The sequence below is a fragment of the Corapipo altera genome, unplaced genomic scaffold (genome assembly GCF_003945725.1).
Source record: "Corapipo altera isolate COAL_440 unplaced genomic scaffold, ASM394572v1 78, whole genome shotgun sequence".
NCBI classification, from domain to species: Eukaryota; Metazoa; Chordata; class Aves; order Passeriformes; family Pipridae; genus Corapipo; species Corapipo altera.
Window position 1 is genome coordinate 5,457,283 of NW_020884904.1, and position 26,150 is coordinate 5,483,432.

The 26,150-nt window shown below is 36.0% G+C and overlaps 1 protein-coding gene across 13 annotated transcripts in view; it reads right to left on the reverse strand.

Moving 5' to 3' along the window:
- The window catches only part of SOX6 (SRY-box 6), a 379,857-nt gene that overhangs the window by 263,088 nt on the left and 90,619 nt on the right, over positions 1-26,150 (reverse strand). For 9 of the 13 annotated variants that reach the window (XM_027651059.1, XM_027651067.1, XM_027651065.1 and 6 more), the window contains exon 1: positions 679-1,151. The exons of the other annotated variants lie outside the window; for them this stretch is intronic. The gene's annotated coding sequence lies outside the window, so the exon portion shown is untranslated. Of the gene's footprint in view, positions 1-678; positions 1,152-26,150 lie in introns of those variants that run through there. 13 annotated transcript variants of the gene reach the window in all.

Consider the following 26,150-nt stretch of genomic DNA (forward strand, 5'->3'; position numbering starts at 1 on the left):
GGGCAAATTTGAAAGCTGACCCAAGACAGGGTTTTGAGTTTTTAAAAAAATTACCAAAAATATATAAGAAGATTACGTTTAACTGACCTAATGGTTCAGTTTGCATTTTCTGTATAAACACAGTGGTATGTTTACCAAACATCCATTTCCTCCTAACCCCAGATCATAGATTTTTGAAACCCCACAAAGAAAAGGTTTTTTTAATGAACACAATTGTGTTCACAATTTCAAAATAAACGTGAATAAATCATTCATACAGTGTGAAAATTGAAATATAATAACTTAGAATGAAAGAGCTCTGCAACATAAAAGTTCCCGTAAACCTCCACAATATGTTCAGGCACAACTAAAGTCAGACTTACGTAATACATGAGCTTGCAATTGCAAAGGACTCTTCAGGTTTTGTAATCAGTTCTCACACTTAACCACAAACCAGAAAAGAATTGTTATGATATTTTACAGTTACATACGTTGCATAGCTTAGAAATATATCTTCTTACCAAAGTTAAACACAAGTTTAATTTCTTTCATTCATTTGAGGAAACTGAGGATCAACATATGCTGTTTCACATGCTGATACTTTGGTAAAATAACAAAGATTATTTTAAAAACTAAACTCTCTCGTAATGAAAAACAGAAAGAAAAGATTTTATTCCTTTGAGAAGATGATTAGCTTACCTGGTTTTGCCATTCCACACCGACAGCCCGAACAATATTATCAGCTCTTCAGGTACTAATTCTTGCTAACTGGAAGGATATTTTCTCTCTTGCTGGATTAATAATCAACTTTCCTGATAGTTCATTTGTAATTCTCTGCTGGTTAACCCTTTGCAGGGCTCCCATTTTGAACTAAGCACCCTACACTGTTCAGTTCATTTTAATACAAAAATAACAAAACATGTGATAGTATCTACATGAGAATTAAATAGCAAGTTAAAGAGAAAAAATAAGAATAGAGTATCTTAAAAAACTAAAAGCTTATAAATACTTCAAACCAGACTTTCTCTGAAGGACTACTTACTAAACCTAAGAGCCAGTGAAACAATGCATCAACAAACTGGAAGCTGTAAAGTCCAATGGCTCATACGACTGCACACTCCCATGAAGCTACTGCTCGACCTCTCATCTTCAGCAAACGTGTAAGTATGACACATGCCTGCTTAATTCTGAAAATAACATCTTTTATTATTGGATAGTGTGCTGAGAAATTACCACAGTTATCAGTTTGTGCAAGGCCACACATCTGTGTTGTCAGAAAGCAAGAGCAAGAGTGGCCAGGAGTAAAAATGAGATAAGAGAGGCCCAGAATAGCTAAAAAGGGGAGTTCAAATGAGGTCAGAACAGTTTAAGATGGGATACCTAGAAATTATATGTAATTTTATTTTTCAAGAGTAACAGTAGCAAATTACATATATTTCATTAGTTTCATAAAAATTCAATATCTTTTGTCAGTTTTGTTGTGAAATGAGTAAAAAGATTATAAAACAACCTGGTAAAAGGGTTTAAAGAGCTCATATAAGAGGGTGAAAAATTCTGGAAATGGTGACCTAAAGAAACTAATCTTTGGGGGATATCAGATGGACCTTGGGATGTTGATTGTGGACAGAGGTACAAGGAAGAGAAAAATAAACTTGTTGCATAAATGACTGAGGTATAATGCTGTAAAAAGAGGGAAATAATAAGAAAGACTTGAATTTTTTTTTGAGAAAAAAAATTGGGGGTTTTGGATTCTCTAGAAAAAATAAGAGGTGACAGTTCCATTTAACATAAATGCTTTCCTGGTGAACTGTGCTATAGCTGTTTTATTAAATAATACCACAGAAGTTCTGTTTTTTCCTTAAGACAAAGGGACAGAGTGTCCAAAAGCTTCTGCATAGCACAGATGAGACTATCTATTTCCCATTGCATAAGAGTAGTCCTATAGCTAATCTATTTTTACACCACTATACATCTCTGCTCTCTATTCAGTAGTACCTAATACAGTCTGCTATAAACTTCCTACAGTATGCTGTAGAATTTATGATAAAATGCTATAAAGTCTTGAAGCAAATTTATTTCATATTTATAGTTAATTTTATTCTGTCTGTGTTTGAAGGAAAACCTTTTAAGAACGCCAATAATGTTAGAAAGCTACAACAACTAAATTTATTGTTAAGTATCGCATCAGTGGTACTCCTGGGGGCTCTTCTTCATGGGAAGAAAGCTTAAACAACATTTTCTAACACATTGGATTGCTTCCCAGAGATGTGATGGCCTACAGAGGCAGTGCTGAACAAAGCAAGCTGGAATAGTAAGTCAGTAAACAACCCTTTTCAGGGAATGGCCGCAAATAAGTGCAACTTTGTTTAATAAAGGCGAATTATAGTTATCTTTTGTTCTTTAGAAGGTGCATTATCTTTCTCTCCTGTTCCACCTGACTAAGCTGGTAGTATCTTTTCTATCACCTGACTGAGTAGTTGGCTGGAGATAATGGGACAAAACAATCTGCTATTGTTACGAAAGACAATGACCTTTCATGTCCTTGGAGCTCGCTGTGACCTTTCATCTTTCCTGTCCTCCAATGGTCTCTCCTAACAACTAAAACTACACCCTGTTAGGCTGAATTCCAGATTGTCATAAAAAGCCCCGTCCCTTCGAAACAAAACCAATTTTTACACCAAGGTGGAGGAGAAACACAGGTCCATTGTTCCCTCACAGATGGAAGTTAGAGTTACTAAGGCAACAGCTCTAATCCCCCTTTTTACCACCTTTTTCACATCATTGGCCTATCAAGTGTGCTACCTTTTAACTCATAAGCTCAAAAGCTGGTAGTCTAACTGACTGCCCTAATTAGCTACGATTTTCACAGTACAGACAACATGATGAGCTAATCGAAATTTGCAAAATAATGACGTACCTCCACCAAATATTCCTCCTCCTGAGGCCCAGTCTTAGAATAACAATAATGAGACCATTATTAGAGGAGGGCATTAAAATGCTGCACTGCTGCTAAACAGAGAACTTAATTGTTCTGGTCTTGTCCATTGAATCAACAACCTATTGTTGTGGACTTGAAAAATAAAGGACTGGAGAATGGGTGCCATAATGATTGGTCTGTGCTGCCATACCAGCACTCTGTAGAATTGTTTTCCTTTTGAAACTCTTGATGGACTAGTAGTTTTGTTTAAAAGTAATATAAAAGCCAATTGTCTGGATAAAAAGTCCTATTTATTGAAATCTTTAGAAGCAGTTGCATGGATTTGTTCATGACCCCCAAGATAAAAACATAGAGACCATAATAATGCTATTTGTGACGACCACTTCTTGTAGCGACACTAGATAACACTGTCCTGTCTAGCTATTGCAAACGGAAGGCAGGCATTTCCTTTGCAGACAGAAATCATGGCAGAAGGTCAAATAGTAGACAGACCCATTTCATCTGTATAAAGGAAGATGTTTTATTAAAAAAAAAAAAGATGACATAATATATTTGGGGCATCATTTACAATTCTGGGTTCAAGACAAACTGATAAAGGTATCCCTAAGTCAGTCACAGGACTTTTTTTTTATTAGTTTGTTAAACACTAAAAATGACAGACCTTATTTTTTTCCTTCACCTCTTCTATAATACACTAAACTTTGTCATTGGGAAACTGAATAATATACACCACGAAATCCAGTGACTCAACTGATGCCACTTGTAACTTACAGTTATCTTTGGATATTCTTTATTTAAATTTGGGACTGGGAAGAAGAGATACGTAAAATCTTTGGCATGCTTTTTAATCTCGGGGGTTTTTAATTGATAGAAAATTAGAATCTACAGTTTTTCACAAAATGTTTAAATCAAACATCATCTTGAGAAAGAAATATTCTCTCAAATCAAAAATCATAGTTTTATGACATAAAATCATTGTTAATTAACACTATCCTAGATTTCTCTCTTTGTTTTCACTGTTCTATTGCAGTAAAAGCTTATAAGAAATGACAGATTTACATTTTGGAACAGAAATTAAAATCATGCGTTATTGTATTTTTGTAGTTACATCTCTTAATACATCTTTCTACACAAAAATTTCTCAAAAATAAGCTATGACTCTAGGTTAATATAAACAGTGAAAAACAGTAGAATTTGGGCTTGCAAGAGTATCCATTGATAATTTGCTATTTACTTCAATGGGAAAAAGTTTAGGTTTTAATTTTTCTTATTCTTATCAACATATTGTAAATCAGAATGAAAAAAATAATTGTGAAGGGGGGGAAAGAAAGAAAACTTAAAGGTTAACCCAAAAGGTATTTTCAGCAGTTCTTAGAACTTAGCTCACATAATGCAAAGTTGTCTTGCATGCACTCACAGCCCACCTTTTCTTTAAACTCTTTTCTTTTGTAAATTGAAAAATGCCTCATATAAAGCAGTATTAAATTGTAAATAAGACCTCTTGCTTCATTCAATCCATGCTTTGCTCCATTTATCTTCATCTTGTTAGGCTAAATTAATTAACAATCTCTGTGTTGCACACTTTCTCTTTTCATTACATCAAATAATGGCCTGGATATGGGAGAAAACTCTCACCATAGGGATCTTGAAATACTACCTTGAGGAAGAGTCTCTTACATATGTATTGCTTTAGCAATACTAACTAGCTAGATGTTACAACATTTATTAAGTGGATCCTTCACCGCTTTAAAATAATTGTCCTGATTTTGTAAGAAATGAAAATATTTTTTTTAAAAAATCAGGGACTTGCAATAGATCATGTTTACAATTTGTGAGCCACAAGTACTAAAAAAAAAAAAAAAAAAAGAAAGTACCTATATTCATCTATACTTTTAATCGACGCTTTATTTATTATAAAAAACCTGCAATTTTAATGCAATTTCTGGTCAACTGTGTATATACTCCCAAACATATTAATGTGCCAAATTACTTGAACCAAGTTGCCATATTATTTCTTTCTGAATGTTCTGTATATAATCAATTGTCTGGGACAGTTTCATTGGTAAATCTGGTTATTTAGATGCTGTAATGGGGAGCAATGTGGTAAACTATCAGTCAAGTTTTCCTCCTGTAACCTACATTATGGCATCCAGAGCAAAAGGACAAAACAGCAAAGCCTTTTTTAATCTCACTCTGATCAAACAACCCTCTTTCTCCAATCACAGCTTTGTGCGTGATATCTTTCTGCTAGTGTTTCTTATTTAATTAAAACAGACACTGACAGAAGGACATGGATTAGGACTGTAATGATGCATTTACTTAGATTAATCGGAGGCTCCTTTTGGAGTAATGGCTTAAACAAAGAACAAAAGGAAATTGTTATGAAACAGCCTTTTATCCCAGGCAAAGGTCAAATTATGAGGTTTTTAATTTTGTCAGCCTCTGTTATATTGGGCCTTGCTACTGGAACATGAGAAGTGCTTTTCTCCCCTTCTCCCCCGAGCCAAGCCAGTTATTATAATACAGCCATTAAAGCTGCAAATTAAAATGTCTGATTTTAAAACAGGTTGCTCAGCTTTCAAAATCCTCTAATTAGCATGTTGTGCATTGTTGTGAAGGAAAGAAACCTAAAATGCTAATGACCTGCTGCCAGGTGACCACACTGCTGTGCAAAATAATACAGACTCACTCAAGTAGTAGTAATACTAATAATACCCAGCTCTTATGAATTACCCAACTCCAGGTCTACTCTGCACCACATGTGCTTAAAGAAACAAGCATGCATCCAGCCAAAGATCAGAGTTCAGTAGTCAGCACAAGAGATTGTTGTATGTTAACTGGAAAGAAGTCTGTGCCATTTCAGACACTGCAAGGCAGGAGAAAAACATTTGAAACCACCATGGGCCTGGCAATACTTGGACCCAGTACAGAGAAAAGCACAGAACGGAAAATTCTTACCCTCTTGGACAGAAATTGCAGATACACTTCTGTAAATCTCAAAGCAGACAGCCCCAACTTGCTGTGATGAATTCTACTTCTGTTTTTTCTCACAGAAGGGCAGCAATGCATGAGAAGACCCCAAATACAGGTATATTTTTTTCCTTTCCCAGTTTACCGTTCATTGCAACAAGCTTACTCAACACACAAAATTAAATCATGATTTTTTCTTAAAATATGCTACAGGAGAAAGTCTGATAATGTGCCTTCCAAGACTCAAACCAAATAGAAAACATTTTCTTAAACCTCATGGCACTTGAGGCTCTAGGTTTTTGAATATTTGATTTGTAGCAAACTTACTGCACACAAAATTTCAAAAGAAAAGAGCTCTTATGTCCCAGTGAGAAAACATAGCTTAAGTGACTTCCTTTTTTTTGAAACTGTAGCTGAAAAAAATGTTCATAAGTCTTCTGTGCCACCAAAACTGTACTCAGATCCAAACCTTCTCCTGTCACACAGTCCACATCTCTGGCAAGCTGAAATGTCACACAGCACCTAGAGAGGAACACAACCTAACACCAACAAAGCAAAGCTTTGCTGACAGTGCCAACACTGGGTCCAAACAGCAGCAGTAGGGACAGATGTTCAGCACCACAAGTAATACCGTCCTGAAAGGGCAAGAATTGTTAGAAGTCAAGATTAACCCCACTTGACCTGTTTCTTACCAGCAGTTAAGAAAAAAAGACTTTCTTGTAACTTGACATCTTTGCCATGAAGATCCCTGTCCAGCCCCTTCCAAACATACCAGCACAGCGTTGACAGCGTTCTTCAGAGGTCACAGGAGTAGGAAGTTGGACATGATGTCAAACAGCTATGTTGCCCTCGATGTCTGTTCCTTTGCACAAGTCTCCTACCTTTCAAGTGATCCCTAACTGACCATTAAGGGACAAAAATGACTGCAAAGGGTATTTTCAGCCATTTTTAATTCCTTATTGCATTATATTTTACTTATAAGTTCATCAGGCCAGAGAGAAGGTGATTTCAAATCCTAATGTCCCCAAAACTGCTACTCAGTGAAAAGCACTATTCAGCTTCTCTCCAGATAAATTACAAAGCAGTCAGATTAAGCAAATCATAATATATAAAGGATCATGCATATGGTTTAATCCCAAACTCATGTGTCAACACTGTTTTGCTTGTCTCCATTTTACATAAATTCTGCCACCTTGCTGTCACTATACTCCCTCACAATTTAGTTCCTATCCTGACAAAAACCTGACAACTTACCCTTGAAAGTATTAGCATGATTACATGTAAGCCACTTAAAAGACCTACATAAAAAGGAAAGGGAAACTACGCTTATTTGCAAAGATAGTAATTTTAATTTACTTAATATTCAAATACCTGAACTGCTTAAAAAGTAGCAAGTCAAATGTTAATAAAATTAGCTATATAGTAATACTCTATCTAGTTACAAATAGGTTGAATTTCACAGTAGTCTTCTACAACTTTGAAACATCACTGTCATCAGCCAGTACTACCATTTATTTATTTGTTTGTTTAAACCGCTGCTCAGCCAAGATAATCACATCTTAAGATACAAGAACCTGTTTCCACAGACACATGTATCATCCACTAGTGATTTTTGGCTGCCTCTTAGTTGTTATTTTTTTCCTGAATAAACCACCTTTGTAAGACAGAAAATACACTGCTCAGTTTATTTGTCAAAAAATATACTAACATCTAATGAAAAACAGACTTTGTGCAAAGTGATAGGTGTCTTTTTATCCTTTACAACTCACAGTCAGGAAATTCTCATTATTTTCATTTGTTGCTGTGCACATACTATGTTTGCAGAATTCATCCTAATAGTGTGTTTTAAAGGCTTCTTAGGATGGCTATTGCATTGATATGTACAATGCAAATACACTGTTTCCCAAAATTTCTATTTGTTCCTTAAAATATATTAAGTATGCCTAGTGAGCAAGTAATAAAACCTGCATTAGTATCCTATGCAGTATGTGAATTCATGGTTTAAGATCAGAGCTGCTTAGGTAGCAAATTATCTGCATCATTTCACATTTAACAGCTAGAGAGCTGTCCAGGTACAGTCTGTATACAGTCAGCATCGAAACAATCAGTGCTTCCATGAATACAGTACTTTGTGTCCTGTGGTTTTTGCTGAATATCCATGTAGTACATAGAAATACACGTAAAAGAACAACAGCAATCCAGTAATCTAAGAATTCAATGTGGGAGTCTGACAGAAATGAGGGTGTCACAGCAGCAGCCAGTGGCATAGCACAGTAGATACACTAGTAAAGCAGTCAAATACTATGCAACCATGCAACTTTGGTGCAGAACGAGGCACTGATTAGGCTTTGACACATTAGGAGTTCAACTGTCTCCGTTAAAATATACCTCTGAGCAACTATATTGCTCTGTCATGTTGATCCTGAAAACTCTGGTGGCCAATAGTGAGCAAAGACAACCTACTTTCTCACTTTTGGAACATCACTTTCATACAGCCAAGCAAAAGTAACAATATGCTCTGCACTGATGAACAGCAGAATAAAACATATTTCTGGGGGAAAAAAAAATAATCATGAAGCCATTGAGATTTCATGCATAATATGTAAGTAGATTAGACCCAAAGACATGAAGAAAAGTCCTTCCACGTTTCTTTACTTAAGTAGCCCCCTAAATTAGTGTGTGTTTATCTATACATGTGTGCATATATATACATATATATAATTGAACCAGCATAATATGGAAATATATATACATAATTGAATCCATATAACAGTCATAAAATGAAATCCAACTCTGTTGTCCAAATTACCAGCCTGTGCCCCCAATCACTAGCATAACAGCAATTTTCTCTATCTTCATGTACCATGAAAGAATAGTTCTTATCTCTGAGCACCAGCAGCTGCTCTTTGGGTTTGCCACGTTACGCACAACCTATCTCAGTTTTCTGCGTGTATCCCTCTCTATAGGTTCTCTACATCCTAGTCTATGTCTACCCGGTCAGTCCATACCAGTATCTCTGTATGCACAGCTTTGTAAGTCTGTCAGTTGAGAAAATGCAGTTGAGAAAAATCTTTTGGGTTTCCAAAAGATTGCAGGGTTCCCAAAAGAACTACCAGAATCCAGCAACTTAAATATTTGAATTCAAGTCAGATTACCATATTCACCACAAGAAATTCTTATTACTATTTACTTCTTCTGTAATCCTAGATATCCCATCCCATTCCAAAACTCCAATTCCATCTGACTTGTGAATGTACAAAAAGAGTGTTCAAATCCTTTATAAATATCTTATTTGGTTTTGGAACTGTTACCCCTCTGAATGTATCACTGAACTTTTCACGCAACATCTTAAACTCTCTTCACAATTGGAGTCTTCATATTTTTACATCTACTGATTTTTTAAGTCCTGAAGATAAACTAGATAAATGATGGAACAAAAATCACACAGTCAACTCCACTCTTCTGGGTATTAACACTTGATTTCAATAAATTATAGGGCTATTATATTCCAAACTGTCTTCTTCAAAAGAGTGCTGATCTATGCAATTCATCACTGATTTTATAATGAGTGTCAGAAATTAAGTTGATAAACTATTTCATATTACATGTAATAGAAAAACTACCCATATATTTTCAAGTGCAGATAATATACTCAATGAGCATTTCAAAAAAGATTTTTGCATTCTAGAATGCAAAAGTAGCCTGTAAAAATTATGTGAAAATTTCACCCCAATCAAGTGAAACGAAAATTATCCATGTGCATATTTGACTTGCATCTCAGTTCAGAAACACAGGTTAGGTCTCAAGACACACTGGGCCAAAAGTATCTGTAAAGAGATTTCAGTTTGCTGGTGAAGCCAACATAACTCAGACACAGAAAGGCACCTTGCACATACAATTACAGTGTCAGACTTGCACAAAGATGGTGAACTTTGATACCCCCTCAAAAAATTATTCACTGGGCAACTTTTAGCATTTGGCCAACAATTTTCCCACTAGTCAAAATTTCCCAATCAGTACTGCCTAGTGAAGGGGGTACACAGAAGAGAAAGGTCTATTTTTGGCTAGGTATCTGTCACGCTAATTACCTTTTTATGAACAGGTTTATCCGTGTGTAGAACAGGAGAAACAAAATCTTTATAAATCACCTTTCAATACTGCTTTGAGATGTGCTGATAACTAGAGGAATGAGGGAAACTGAATCCCTAAGCAGTTTGAAACAGGAATCACTTCAAAGTGAAACCAAACAAATGAACATAAAGGTTTGGGAGGCTGCTTGTTTTTTCTTTTCTTTCTCTAATGTTGGAGCTTTCAATACCCAATCAGCCAGTCATACCACTGCATTGTTTTATCACAAAGTGAAACAGAACAGACAAATTAATCAAGACCGGACAGTGAGTGCACTTTATTTACATGCTATATCCTGTACATTTCTGTCCTCAATTCAGACTGAAATCCAGCTCCAGCTGCAACAGCTTGCAGGTAGAAAAACCTTTTTGAAGCTGTGCCACACAGCGTTTCAGACCTGGAAGGTGCTGCAAACAGGCACTTTCACTACACATCTCAAAACCCCATATATTGAAGTTTCACACATTAAAATCCCTTGAAAGGTATACCTGTCACAGTTTAATGGTATGCACCATCCAGTCTTTGGGCACCCATTTTTTTTTTGCCTGTATAATTATCAGGATTTTAACTCATTCTTTTCTAGAGAGTGGAAGCAAAAAATATAATCTATTAGAAAGAGGATACTCCTAACTACAGTGTAGAGACACATTGATAGTTCACTCTCAAAGATCTTAGGGTAATAGATTTTGAAAAATTGTTGGGCTTGGTATATATTAATATTTTGGGATATATATAAATCTTTATGAAATTTCTACTGCTAGCACAGCTGGAAACTCTACCATACTCATGGAAACTAAAGCAGTTCAGTAGGCAAAGTGATACAAATAAGTAAAACCAGCTAAATATTTTAATTACTGTAATCAATTTCATATTCCACCAAGCTAAGTTAATGCGTCTATAAAAGTTTTGCTAGTAACCACAGAGAATGAACTGTACAACTACCTCGTTTCTTCAACACTTGTGGAAAACATGATTATCCCAAATGAGTTTTGAAAAAACAGTTTTTATGACTTTTCATATATATATAATTTAAATACATATATATGTATGAGCACATGTGTGTGCAAACCTTAGTATATATACCTACATGTACAGTCATATTTAAGTAAAATCGTTAGGTTGTGTTTTCAGCCTTTTCTCCAAAGCCCACCAGCTAGAGCAGATGGAAGTATGAAACCATTTCTCTGCTCTGGTACCTAAGAGAGGACACCACAAGGTGCAGGACAGAGCAGGTGTTGCAGGTGAGCAGCCTCAGGGAAGAGATGCCTCAGCAAGAGAAGAGAGAGCAAAACTAAGGAGAGGAGAATGAGAATGGCAACAGCCTGGAAGAGCTCACTGAATCTCTACAAAACCTCAGGAACTTCTGCCTAGCATCTGCATTTGATAGGAAATATTGGCAAGCACTTCCTTCCAACAGACTACTTCAGATTAGAAAAGGGATATGAGAAATTAAAGAGTTATATACATAAATTTATAGATAGGTTTAAGATAATCCCATATAGAGTGATTATCTTTAATCCTAGAAAGATAGTGTTTTGCTTTACTTTTTCCCCTCAAGCCTGCACCTTTTGTCATAATGAAATGCATAGTCAGCCTTTAGTGTTGCCATGCAGTTAAACAAATGTTTTTTTCATTTTCTTATAAAATAGCCTCCTACCCATGTTTCTCTAAACAGTGGCCCATCAGTCCAGCTGGATAATATGTACAAGCTGAGCAGGAAAGTCTCCTCTTGCCCCCATTAAAAGGGTCCTTTCCTTATTTCATTAGCCAGAACACATGGGGAATTAATAGGACTTCAAAAATAATGGAGTACATCTGAAAGGAATCCCGATTCCATAATATTCCCACATTCCACTGTAACTCAGAGCATCTGATCAGCATTTGGCATCATAGTTTTAGCACAGGCAAGTACAGAAGACCAAGGTAATCTTTCCTTATTCCTTTTACACATAGTCATAATTCCATTCAATGCTCTTTTTCTTCTATTTTTATTCTTCAAAATTCTTTGTATATGAAATATGAAAAACGCACAAATATGATTATCAAATTTACGGTGTATGCTTGCTACACAGCCCATTACAGTCTCACAGTTGTCTGCCCTGCAGTATGAAATATTTACATAGAGTTTAAATGAGAGAGATCTATACAAACTATAGTTAAAATATTATTACGTTTATATGTTTTTCTATAACAACTAGTAAAAAAATAATTATTTTATTCCACTTTAGGGTAACATTTTACTACAATTAAATGAAAAGGCTTAGCTCTGATACCCCTTCAAAAAGAATCATAACCAAAAAGACACAATTTTAGGAAACATAACTGGAAGATGATAAAGAAAATCTCACTACTTCCTTATGAAGCAATATCCTAACCAAATATATCTCAAAGAATAAATCTGAACATATTCCCTTCTGCAATTCTTTCATCTGTGTGCACAATTTATACAGGAGCTCTGAGAAAGAAAAGAATGAAGTGCCTGCCTTTAATCCTGAGGGGGTTTTATATGGTGTTGTTTTTGTTGGGTTTTTTTTTAATTCATTATACTCTTCCTTCCCATCACTGGTGACCATCACTGCAGCACCGTACCTCCAGCTGTGAGCTTGAACATACAGCTCCCTGCAGCCAAAACAAGTGCTGCTTTTCTGATTTAGAACAAGCAACACTGGAAGGCAGGGGGAAAATCTTAAGCTTCCACTGCTTTTGAATTTCAGTGTCACCTCCATAATGGAGCATATGAAACAGCAACCAAGCCAACATGACAAATTACAGGAATAGATGCAGCAATTAAGATTACAGAAAATTATCTGATCTTTTAGCAGCAATTTAGTATTGTGCCACCTTCAGAAGGAAAACTCTTTAAATCGTATTTTACAAGAAATATTTGATAAACTGTATACTCTAATTTGTAAGGCTCTTCTGTTACAGAGAACAAGATGAAATGCTATGTACCTGACATTACTCCTCTCAGAAAGGACTATCACATGAGAAGAGAGGAATTCTCTCATGCAGGAAATGCAGCACACGTTAGACACAGACAGACAGAAGGATGAATGGAAAGAAGGAAGAAGAGTAAATATCAACAAGTAAAAGGACAGAGGATTACTTTGGCAGTTGTGCAACAGTTACAGAAAAAGAATTTAAAAGGAAAGTGGTTTTTTTTCTCCACATGAAGTCCAGAGTACCCATTTTATTATAGTGAGCACTGACTTAATTTTCCAAGATTCAGCCTGAGACAACAGCAGCTGACTACAAGCTCAGCAGAGAAATCTAAAATTAGTATTTTAAAAAGTCTTTTTATTCTCATAAAATTTGTACATTAAAACTGACATTTTAAAAGGTTACTTCTGTGGAGAGGAACCAGCAGCTATCAAAATCTAAAAACACCAATCAAATGTAAACGTGTTTCAAACTAAACTCCAGATAGCACAGACAAATCACTGTGCCAGACAGCAGCACAGAGCAGGCAAAAGCTTTGAGAAAAATTACAAATTAGGTAAATCTTCAAGTTATAATATTACTGCATCAAAGCTGTGGTTTAGACATCCTAGTGCTAACTGCCAAACTGTCTGCATTATTCTATGTTGTTAGCCATAGTAAGTGGATTTCTGACCACTTCAAACAAATTATCAATTCCAATTGAGCAGGTTTGTGACGGAGCCAGAGAAAAAGGTTTTCTTTTAAAGCTTGCCGGTTCTGTTTTTCTGCCCTACTATAAAATACACCTTATTCTGCATGGATTTTTCTATACTTTAGGGTAAGCTACTCATTAGCATCTCCACAAGTGTATTAAAAATACATTTACCCCAGTCTTTTATATGTAAGTTTGTTTTTATCTATCACATACAGCTGTAAGTAGAAGAGACAAGTTAGTCCAAGGACATAATGTCTTTCAGGCTCTATAGCACTTAGCAGGTTACTGGGCCTCCAAGGCCTCACAGATTTAACCAAGACTTTTCACACAATCAGGTAAAGAGAGCTAGCCCAGTCAGCAGATGTCCCATTCAGATAACAAAGAGAATATTTTAGTGACAATGTGAGAAAACAACAGTAAAAATGGCAGAGAAACCCACTGAACCGTAGCACTCTTTTTTTTTCTTTATAAAGAACCACTGACAGGAGTTTGACTATGACATTCACTGTAGTCTTCAACAAGGGGAAAGTCAGTCGTACAAGTTTTGTCATAAGAGATCCCAATAAACTGTTATAAGAATCAACTACATCAATTCTGGGCAATCTTCTGCATTTTAGTTTTCTCCATGGATTTAGCACTAATTCATAGATAATCTGTTAAAACTCCAGCTACTACATGAAAGATTCTTGCCATGCATGTCATCACTGAATTGATCTACAACATCCTTAATGATACTATGATTCCATGTTACCACAGTTGTACCTTCATTTTCACCTCAACATAGCACAAGTATTTAGTCTCCTCGAGTCAGAGTTAGCAATATTAGAACTTTCAAATGAGAAATGGCTATTAGTATCCAAAATAGGTATACACAGCTGCAAATCAATTAAGAGGGGAAAGAACTGTGGTGTGAAGAAAGCCAGTTTTAGTGTTCATTAAGGTCACTTCAGTTTTTCACGTGGTTCTTCTTAGAGCCCATTACCTCAGCTAAATAGGCTCACCAAACCATAATAATAATGGAGATAACCCATCTGAAGAGCCCAGTTTGGGGTGTGGTTTTGAATTGGAATCGGGGAAAAGATGACTACACACCCCATGTTCTTCTCTTCTCTAAGTCCAAGTTTAAATAAAGAAGAATACTTTTCAGTTATCTTGGACCACATTTCAATGGCAAGGGAACTGTGAATGAAAGAAGTATACATACAAAGACGACTGTTAAACATTAAAGTATAGTATAATCACTGCATGAATTAGTCATAGCCAGTTTAGGCACTGTCCAACCCACTTTCCAACCATCTGCAACAAATGTGCTCCATTAAAACAGAACCATATGGAAAACAAGCTAGCAATTAACACAGCTTCTCTGCGTACCTCTAATACAGCACAGATTTCAAACTTTGAGTGAAACTGACTGCTGAATTACTTCCATATTGCTGCTGTTTAGACCTTGGCAACACATATTTATCCTCACTCACTGCAGTATGTCATCCCAAGATACTGCTATATCATCAAAATAAGCATGAAAAAACCACCCACAACTAAGCCACTCATTGTGGTTTATAGCCTCTGTTAATAAAATATTTGCAGATCAAAGTATAACTGACTTTTTCAAAGATGCATAATACATTACTTACCAGTCAGTAAAAAAACTAATAGCTAACGCAAGGTAAATTGATTAGTTTAATTGCTAATTGGTAATATCTTGTACTATGAAACAAAGCAGTTTCAGATTTCAGCAGCTTTCTCCTCTTCCAGATTTTCTGAAATACTAGAGATGCTGCACTTAACACTTATCTTTCCCAATCCCAAAGGCACATGAAGAAATCCTAGTTCTAAAACTCAGAACCTTTAGAAATGCATAGTAATATTTTGGGGTTTTTTTAATAAAATAAAAAAACTGGAATACTTCATAATTTTATCTGAGTGTACAAGATCCAGAAAGTGAAGCTTACTATAAACAAAAACTGATTATAAGCAAATTTTTTTTTTACCTTACTCAAAGTAAAGTACCAATGCTCAGTACATACTATGTGTCCTTTTCTACCCAGTCCATCAGAGCCCTTCACTTTAAAAGCCTGGCTCTTTAATTCAACCTACAGACATTTGTTCTCTTATGCACAAACCTTTCAGTCCACACAGTTTGGTCAAGGTGGTGAACCCCATAGAATCATGTTTGGCAGAGGCCTCTGAAGGCCTCCAGCTCACAGCAGCTCAGGTTGTTCAGGTAAAGAAAACCTAAGTACTATACTAGAAAAAAAAATATCTAAATAATAAAAACATACTCAATATTTAAAACGTAACATTTCCAATGCAAAACAAGTTGCTTTAAAACGTGTCAAATTAAAATTGGGGGATTTTATACTTTTTTTTTAATAACTGGTACTTATTTAATTAAACAAAGAACATCTTTCCAGTTCAAATCACCCATATTTCCTCAGTTATCCAGGATAAAGTTAAAAAAACTAACTACAGGCATAATTTGCTACGGACTTCGCAGTATTCCAAAGTGGAGTTACAGAAAAGATTCATTTCATTAAATACTACAGAATTTCAAAAGCACTGAAATTCTTGAAGCAACCTTTCATGATTCTAGGTCATTGTGGGCCACACTATTTCTAAAGACCCAAAGAAAACATGACGAGCGAAAGATTTAGAATAAGAATTTCCCACATTAGTTTAATTCTGTCCACACAGAAATTTCTCCCCCCATTAAGCAGAAAACAAGAAGAAACTATAAAACAAGCTCCACGTTTCTTCCTGGGTACTTTTCATGCCTTCAAAGGTTTGAATACCAACAGAAGTAATATGGTGTCCAAGCTTAATACATCGATGAAATAATATGATTTTGTTATTATTATATAGGTCCATAGCTGCTGCTTCATTTCGTCCTTAGAATTGTCAATTTTAATAGCTATATAGAAGACCATATGATGTTTGTTGATGGATTTTAAGTACCAGTATTTCAAGTTGTGTAATTATACCCCAATTTTCATTTCTTCCAGAAAGGAAAGTTCTAGAAAAACTTGTCTTGAAGATGTCCTTGCACATACTACACACCCATAGGCTTAGGCACATTAACAGAAATAAAAGGATATAAAAATGCATCACTTTAAAATTCATGGTTTGGGGAGACATTATCAACAATACTTGAATACCTAATAAAAGTAATAACTCATTTGTCTTAAAAATATGCCCATAGCATTTGAAAGAGTTGAGGTATCATTAAATGGGATTCTGATTAATGATATTTCGGTTTAATAAAAAGGCTTCAATGACAGCCATATTAAACATCAGGTTGCAAATATTCCTTTAAACAAAGCACATCTGTATGTAAAAAACTGGCCTTCTGCCACTACATTTATTTTCTACATTCATTAAGCATAGCCAAAAAATCCAAAAATATTCAAATGACATTAGGACTGCAAAAAATGCAATGCTTTAGAATTAACACCTAAACTTCCTGCATCCCCCAGAAATTCTGACTAATTAAATTTCTAAGATGTTATTCGTCCTGTTTTCCTCACAACTGTTTTATATATTTTCACCTGTATCACTTCCCTTTTTGTTCAAGTAACAAAAAAAGCTGAACCTTCCTTGATTGACAGAAGGGAATAACAATATTTAATTAACATCACTTCATATGTGACAAATCTTAAATTCTGTTCAGTCAATAAGGCCCTATGAAAGTATTCCTCCAACATTTTTAAAAGCTTTTTAAGAAAGCTCAGAACACTGTGTTCTTAATTCAAAAGCACATGCCGAGTTAATTATGGTCTTATGCTTTGACCAAAAGCAGGATTTGTGGGATTTTCTTTTACTTAAGTCAAAGGATTCAAAAGTAATTTATGAATGATACTGAAATAATGCACGAATTAGCTGCTAACATGCTGTTAGTTTCAAGTGGTTTTGTTTTTTTTTTTTAACGTACTGGGAGGGTCAACATTAAAGTCATGCTGACTGGAAAACCTGTTTATTCTAAAAACTACATTAACTAAACAATCGTGTTATGTTACAGTCCTCCTACTTACTTTTGGGTTATTGCTCTTGACTAGGTTACTTGTTTGGGAGATTTCTGCACAATTTCTGCCAATTCAAATATAGACGTTCCCATAGCTAAACAAACACTGTGACAGTGTCACATACACTCTCCCTAGAGGTACTACTTCTTTTTGTACATGATGTTTAATGCATGTTCCCCTATCTGTGTGAGCAGCTATACTACAGGTGTATTCTACACACATTATCATGCTGTTGGTCTGTTTAGGCAGCTTGCTTTGCCATGACCTTGTTATTATTAACAAAGCAACTTGTTTTAACTGTGACCTTGTTACTACTAACACATTTGCAAAGGGGTCACAAATGATTCACGGCACATTCTCAGGTGTGTGTGTGTGTATGTGTGCACAAATGTAAAATGGCCACAATTTAGTAATATTTATTAAAAGCATCGCTATCTATTTCTCAGTTGGATTTTAAAGAGCATCCAATTTCCTGTAGATTATTGATTTAAAATGTGATCTCAGGCTCTAACTCACGTGGGATTTGCACCACTTCTCTCCCTCACAGTAGCTGACAGGCAGAAAGGGCACTCAGGCTGAAGCAGCTTATGGAAAAAAGAGCCACGGACGGGTTTCTCTCCCCGACTTTCCCCTTCTCTTTGCGATATGTTCCTCAACAGCAGAGTCAGGCAGAGGCCAAGAAAGTCACATTGCAAGGCCTTTCCTAGCTCCAGACACATACTTATCCAACCCTAGCTTGGTTCAGGACCAAGTTGAATTTCCCTGAATTTCCCCCGCTATTCTAACAGTTTCTATATTAAATTCTTTTTTATCCATAACAATAAACACTAATAACCATAAGCATTTATCCAGTGTATTCTGACAATCGTTTCTGTTAGGGTAATTTTAGTATGCCATAACATTATTTTGGCAAGATAAAGTTCTTTCAGAAACAGTGGAATTAGTTATTCTCTAAGAACAAGGTATATGGAAGACAATTATTCATGGGGTCTTGTCATAATATTATGAACCCTTGCCTAACATTTTTACATCCATTCTTCCTACTTCATACCTCTTGCCACAGTAACCAAACTAACTCCATATGACTATTTAGTTATTATTTACAGCATGAGTGTGCTTTTAAATCAAGAACACAAAATGTGAAGTCACTTCTGCACTATCCATTCAGCAAATAGATATGATCTAAAAGTAATGTATTCTGCAGCTCATATTTCTCCTGCACCATTTCAGAAGGGTTTTTTTGTTTGTCCCGTTTCAGTGGTTTTGAAAATGCCTTCAGCATATTCAATCACCAGTAAGGTCAGCGTTGTCAGTGGCTCAAATTCAATAACAAATTTTTTTGCTAAAAAAGTGCAGAAAAATAACACAGTATTATGATACAGATTTAAGGGAAAGGCTATGTCCATCCAGACTCAGGGAAGAGTACAGCTCAGTAACCGAAGGGGAACAATGAAAAAGCAGTGTAAATTTAGTGAGAGGTAAGTTTGGGACATCAAGCCTACATGGTGAGAAAGGGCACTTGGTCATCCACAGGCAGGGACTGGGCAATACAAAGTTCCAGCAACTGCAGCAGAAGCCTGTTAAAAGCACTGTCAGACTGGGCATCACAGAAGCTTCAAGAATGGGGGAAGTGAATCTCTGAGAACCAAGACAAAAATTAGCAAGAGCAATATATCATAAACACCAGTGTATCCACTTTTGTATCTTGCTTCAAGAGAAAGAGCAGCTTGCCAAGTAGCAAGTAATGTTTCTACTTCCATCTGAATTTTGTAACTTTGTACATAGACATTTTTATACTGAAAATGTGCAAAAAATGCATAGTTTTTCACAGACTAAAATGCCAGTATTACTTTAAATAATACTTTAAAAAAAAAAAATGCTGCAAGGACTGAAGTGATAGGAAAAATGATAGCTACTTGAAAAATTTTCTCAATGCTCTTGAAAAAAACCCAAATAATTTTCTATTCAAATTTTCTACATTTTAGGTTCACTTCTTGCAATGTCTGTCAATATAATGTAAGGATGAATTTAAAAGTAAAAGCATATTTAGAATTTATAACAACGCTACAATTTCTAATTTTTTTTTTTTTTTTGAGAAAAAAGACTCACAATCTTGGACGTGCTTGAAATGCTTCAAAGTGCTATTGGACTATTTTTGTCCAATTTCGTTTATAAATCCCCTGTATCCATTTAAGAGATGAACCAAATCAAATAAAAAGACAAGAGGAATATAGACCATGGTAGAATAAGAAGGGAGATAATTTAAGAACAAAGAGTAATAAAGCAAGAGATAAGTGTATATCTATGTCTTAGAACATATCCGTTTTAATTCTGAGATTTTGGTAGTAATGTTTTGGGTGCCTTAGTTCTGTAATGTATACCAAGTATGTTTATAAACCTATACCATCAAAAGTATTAATCATTAAGAGAATATCAGAAGACCTTCGAGAATTTTTCCCCCCCTCGAGTACCTAGTAGAGAAAGACTGTTAATTGTCCTAAAATATTTGTGATGGTAACCCTCTCTTCTTTCACTCAATAATCCCAGTCTTATGCTTGAATAGATGAAGGAGAAAAAGGCTTATTGATTATTCAGTCAGTGATGTCTTTTGGATAAACAGAAAAAAGGTTTGCCACAGAAAATATCTACAATGAACTCAAGATAATTAGGGGCAAAAAGAGACAAACAACTCTTCATTCATCTGCTAGAGAAGTTACTGCATTTCTAGCCCAGAAAAACCAATTATTCAGACCTTGCCTCCTCTATTTCCTACATTGCTTCCTTCTTCTGATGAACAAGAGAGCTTTCAACACAGATGTGGTAGTCTTGCTTTCTTTTCTGTCTTCTGCCCACAAGAAAATTTATTGCTCACGCCAGGTTGACAGCCTCCGAAACTGAAAGGGCTCCATTTATGCAGAGAACAGACACTCCACTGGCCACACTGGCCTCTTCACATTAACCCACCAGTCTGCATTAACCCCGACCCAGAAGGAGCCAGTGTCAGGAGTGGGCAGATAGATCAAGTGTCATTTCCAATCCAAGTCTCATACAATCCCTGAATCTGCCAAAAAGCCACCAAGGAGTGCTGGTAACCATGGGCCCTGTGGACACCTTTGTGGATTTGAACCAGCAATTAACACAATACAGACAAACTAATTGCCCAACTGTAACAAATATATGCTATTATTTACTTGTTTGGGTTCAAATCAGAGACCTTTGGGATGACAGGTTCCATTTCTAATTAAATCTTTCCTTCACAATTCAGTCCCAGGAGTGAGGAAAAAGACCAAAACCCTAACAAATTATAAAATCAGCATTTACTAGTAGACAGAGAGAAAAGGGCTAAAAACTGAAGGTCATGAGCCCAGACTAAACAGAAACACTTATTTTTGTGTGTAACACAATGCTGAATGCCTTACCATCAAGTGTAGTAGGAAGAGAATCACCCTTCAGAGACTAACTTTCAACTGCACCACACTCCTAAGCTAAGTTTTGTTGCTAAGCATCTGTTACTAACTGTTGGAACTTATTTTGCCTTTTTACATTTAATGGCATGCACTGTTAGTGGAAACCAAAACATTTACTGTAGAATTCAAATTGAGGGGTCTCCCCACTGAAAAGTGAGCTCAGTTAAAGAGAGAGATTAGACCAGCTTTACCTAGAGGTATCGATGAAAAAAGCTAAGACAGAAAGGACAATAGATAAGCTGTTGTATATTTTTGGTCAATAAGGCAACCAGTTTTTAAAAGAACTCTCATACATTACCACTTAAATAACCAGTTTTGTGCCTCTTCTAAGTTTCAAAATACAAGCAGTGGGACAGGCTGCCCAGGGAGGTTGTGCTGACCCTATCTTCGGAGGTTTGTCAAAGTCCACTTGGATAAAGCCCTGAGTAACCTGTCAGACTCACAGCTGACCCTGCTGTGAGCAGGAGCTTGGACAAGAGACCTCAGACCTTCTGAGATCGCTTTCAATGTGAATTATCCTATGATCTTCATCTTAAGGGAAATATCACACAAATGTGACTGGAAAACATTACAACACAGTGATGAACACTGAGCAGCCAAGGCACTAAATACTACCTGAATTGCAAGCCTTTTTATTCTGAAGTTCTGCACAGAGTACTATGGATATTACCACTGTGACAGTGGACAGATTAAAAATAAATTTGTTTATAATATTGCTTACCATATTCTGTAGTCTTTAGTAAATATACTATTGCAGAACCATTAGTGTATAAAGCCTTGAAGTTGTGGTGAAGATGTAGAGAATACAGGAGAGTACGCTGAATGATGAGTAAGAGTTCCGAGTACACTGAATAATGAGTGGTGAATCCTGGTGTATAGACTGGAATCTGAACTAGGCTTTCAGGCAGCAACAGATGTTACAAGATTTCAGACAGCTGGCCACAGCTTCCACTGCCGTGCTTGCAGCAGCTACACACAGGCAAGCTGTGGAAATGAGATCTAGGTGGTATTGCAAGATCTCTAAATATCCGTGAGGTCTCTCCAGTTCTGGGAAAAGAAGGAACCTTCATGTTCAGCTCCTTTTGGCATATGAAAAGGATACAGCAGTAACAATCCTTGAAACCAAGCCAATATCTCTCATACTGCATGTGACTGCTTATCAACACATCAGCTCCGCTGAATCAGTAACACTCCTTTGAGGACTACTGCTTCAATATCCACAGTTTGTGCTACCTTATGTTTTCTGCTCTTTACCTACTAATTTTTGGGTAACAAAATATATCTCAGTGACTGGGTGACCAGAAACAACACCCAAGTTTTATGGGTTCCTCTTTTTTTTTTTTTTTTTTTTAAATGAAGCCATACCTTCCTTCCATTTTGCTATTCAGGCACTCAGACCACCATCTTACATGTTTTACCACTGGAGTTATTCACAAGATTGCCAGTCTTTTGGAAGTAATTTCTTCTTCCATTGCAGAGATCCACAGGGAGAACTTAGCCTTTATAGTGAAAACCCTTATGCCAAAATTTACTTTTTCAAATTAAAACTAGATCCAATAGTCAAACTATTTAGATTGCATTTTGAACATCCTCAAACAAAGTCTGCTGAGCAAGGATGCATGGAGTATTTATGACAATATATCACTAATAGGATCTCTTCAAGAAATTCAAACCTCTTCTGAATTGGTCAACAGGAAAATTTAACTGTGCTTTAAAACCCATGAAAGTAATATGTGAGATTTTTTTCTTCTCATTCTGTATTCAAAGACTTCAATGTAAATAACTACTTAGAGTGAGAAGAACACATTCTTCAGTCAATTACAGAAAGGACTTCATATAGAGTTTCACACTGAGGTGTGGTCCAGTAATTGTAATCATTGCTCTAACATTGACTACTTGTCTCCTTAGCAAAAACTAATCCCATGTGTAAAGAGAAGATTAATTTTTTACTTTAGCATTTGGTGGCGTTGCCATAAAATAAACCTTTCTTGTTCCTGTATGTTTCCTCTGACTCAATAACCATCTAGTTAATCTTCTCTATCCTTACAAGGCTTCTCAATAACTCTACCTTTGGTGTCTGTTCTAATATTTTCAGATATTAGAATGTCATTTCTGTCTGTTTCATCTACTGCAACTGCTCCACTCAAATATATAATGACCTTCAACCTGATCTGATCTTCTCTAGTCTTAGCTGATACCCTTTGCTCACACTTCTCCACCCCCTTTCAGGCAACCACTGTTGCCTTTCACCTTTCATAGACCTACTGTTTCTATCCATTCCCCTCTTTTGCCAGAAACTCAGATTCCAGTTCTTTACCTCTGGCCAAGCCTGATGGATCTCATGCCCTTACCACCTTAACTGACCTCTCCACAAACTCCACCACCCTTCTCTCTATAGTTAGGCAGTTAGTAAGGTTTTTAAGATAATTCTCCATGCCCATTTGTCAACAACATCTCTGAAAACTGTCCTTTCTTCTTTACATCTATGACTGAAAAGCTGTAAATGGAGTTTTAACTATTCCAGAATCTTCCTCTTGGTGCCTTCTGTCAAATTCTGTTTCTTGGAATAGTTGAAATTTCTTTTATAATTCCATGCATCTGAATTCTGAAAGAACGCTTAACAAAGACAACATCTGTGTATTACAAAGCTGGGACTCTTGAAGGACTTCACTTGGCAGTCCTGCACAAAATGAGCACACTAAAATAGAAATTCCCAAAGGCAATATATCAAAAGTCATAAATGCCCAGAATCACTTGTGCGAGTTTCAGCGCCTATACTGATAATTTGTTGCCTTCTCCTTGGCAAAAATCTACCTATGCCAAGTACATTATGGAATCCTAAATTTACAGCATATGTATTCTGGTTTCACTTAGAACTCAACAATGCAGTAGAAATGGAAGCAGGCATTGGACTGTCACAACAGAGGCCAGGATTTGAGTGGAAGATCCCTTTCAGAGGAAGTTGGTTAAAATAATTTTTTCCCTGTAATTTCAGTTGAACGTGCCAGCCACTGTCAGCACTGAAGACCTCACAGTAGCTGTCTCCAAACTGTAAATACGCCGCGACACTGAATCGTTAGTTCTGTGGTACCAATGTCCCCATGTCAAAAATATGTGCATGAAAACTAACCATTGCTCCTTTCTCAGTTTGTATTTTGCTTCGCAGTCACAGAGCACTAGAGGAAGCAGGAAACATTGTGCTAACATGACTATAGTATTGATGAATAAGAACTATAACCCCCAGGCTAAGCTGCCAAATAAGTAGTGAATTAATTTCTGTAAAGTACTCCAATATTACAAAGGTGTGTTGAAAGGTGTCTGCTCATGTTTCAAATTAAACGCACTGCTGGTCAGCATTAGCACCTCAGCTTTGAACAGCAGCCATTTGCCTATAACACTTCAGGGGCTGGGAAAAACGGATTTGCCGTTCACACTGGAATAATTAGAACATGTCAGGAAGAATTAATTTCCTCATTTTTCAAAAGGATACACAGAAATTACCATGTTATTATATGACAGGGTCCCTTGGAGAATTGTATTAAATTTAATTTCTAGCGCAGCCCACACAACAAATTAAAGTCATAAATAAGATGGAAAGAAGCGGGACGCAGAGCATATGTTTATGGCAATGAGTGAAGCCAAGGGACCAGAAACAACTATCTTCATTTCATTTCATTTAAATCAGCCAGACACTGTGTATCTGAATGACAGCACTTGTTAATGGTGCTGAGATTATAGGCTCCTTAATTTTAGGAAACAGAAGCAGTCACTCAGTATTTGAAATGGGGTTTTTTTCTGCAATACAGATATTAGTTTTAAGTTGCTGCCTTTCAAGGCAGCTTCTGACGGCCCTGCAGCAATGTGCAATTTCATACCACAAGATGCACTTGTATTTGTAACTGTTTTCTTTGGTCTTAGTAATGGAGAGACAATATATAGAGGAAAAAAAAAAAGGAAAAAGTGACTGGTAATCGAAAGAACTAAATCTTTGGGTCAGCAGAATATTTCCAGAGTAAGAAAGGTGATGGGAATAGCCAGGTTTTTTTTATTTGCTTTTTAACTGCCAGCATCTAACATAATTTTCTACTTTCATCTAAGCCAAAATGTTTTAATAGTACAAAAAAAAAAAAAGAAAAAAATCAGAGCAATATTACTGATTGTTAATACTCCAATCACATGAACTCCAGAGCAAAACATTCCTCTCCTAACACACCTCAAATTCCCAGGTCTCTCTTCGGACTCGGGGAGCCCTATGAAGTACTTTTGTCCCTTCAGTAAAGAACTGGCACTCACTGCAGGATTTGTGAAAGTAGTCATTTTACACAACTCTGAAGTCAACCGAACTGCATTTAATAACATTTATAAAAATTTAATAAAGGTTTATAAAATATTAACCATATTTTAACTTATTTTAATACCTCCTTCTATATTATTCTTTGTACATTTCAATTTTTAATTGTTGTGAAACTCATGAACTAAGATGTTAAAATCAGACAGAATTACACTGAACATCCCCTCCTGTCTCTATGCATCTGTAGCAAGTAAGAAGGCTTCTTGTTCAAGCTTCTGTACATACAAAAGCATGACAAAGTCAGAGAAATACAGGATTTGATAACATTAAATTCTGGAATACAAGTTGGTGTAATTATTGCTCATCTCTACTGTGAAACTGAAGCCTAACCCAGTATTGTATGAAATAATCTTCATTTAAACCCCAAAAGATTTTTCAGAAACACTCACTGTATTTCCCTTAACAGGAAACAAGTTACTCTACAATTATCAGAAATTAGAGTTGTAATAACAGGTGATAAGGAAAGTTAACAGAAAAATTAAAGATGACAAAAGCAATTGGTATAAGAAAATAGACAAAAGTTAATTTCTGGACAAGATATTACTCTTTTCTTGTTTATAGTTGTAAAGTTTCTTTTTCATATAGGCAAAAAATCCTCAGAGAAATCCTTTGAATACATTAACTGGTGCACTACAAACTGCCAATATCCGGTTTGCAACCATTT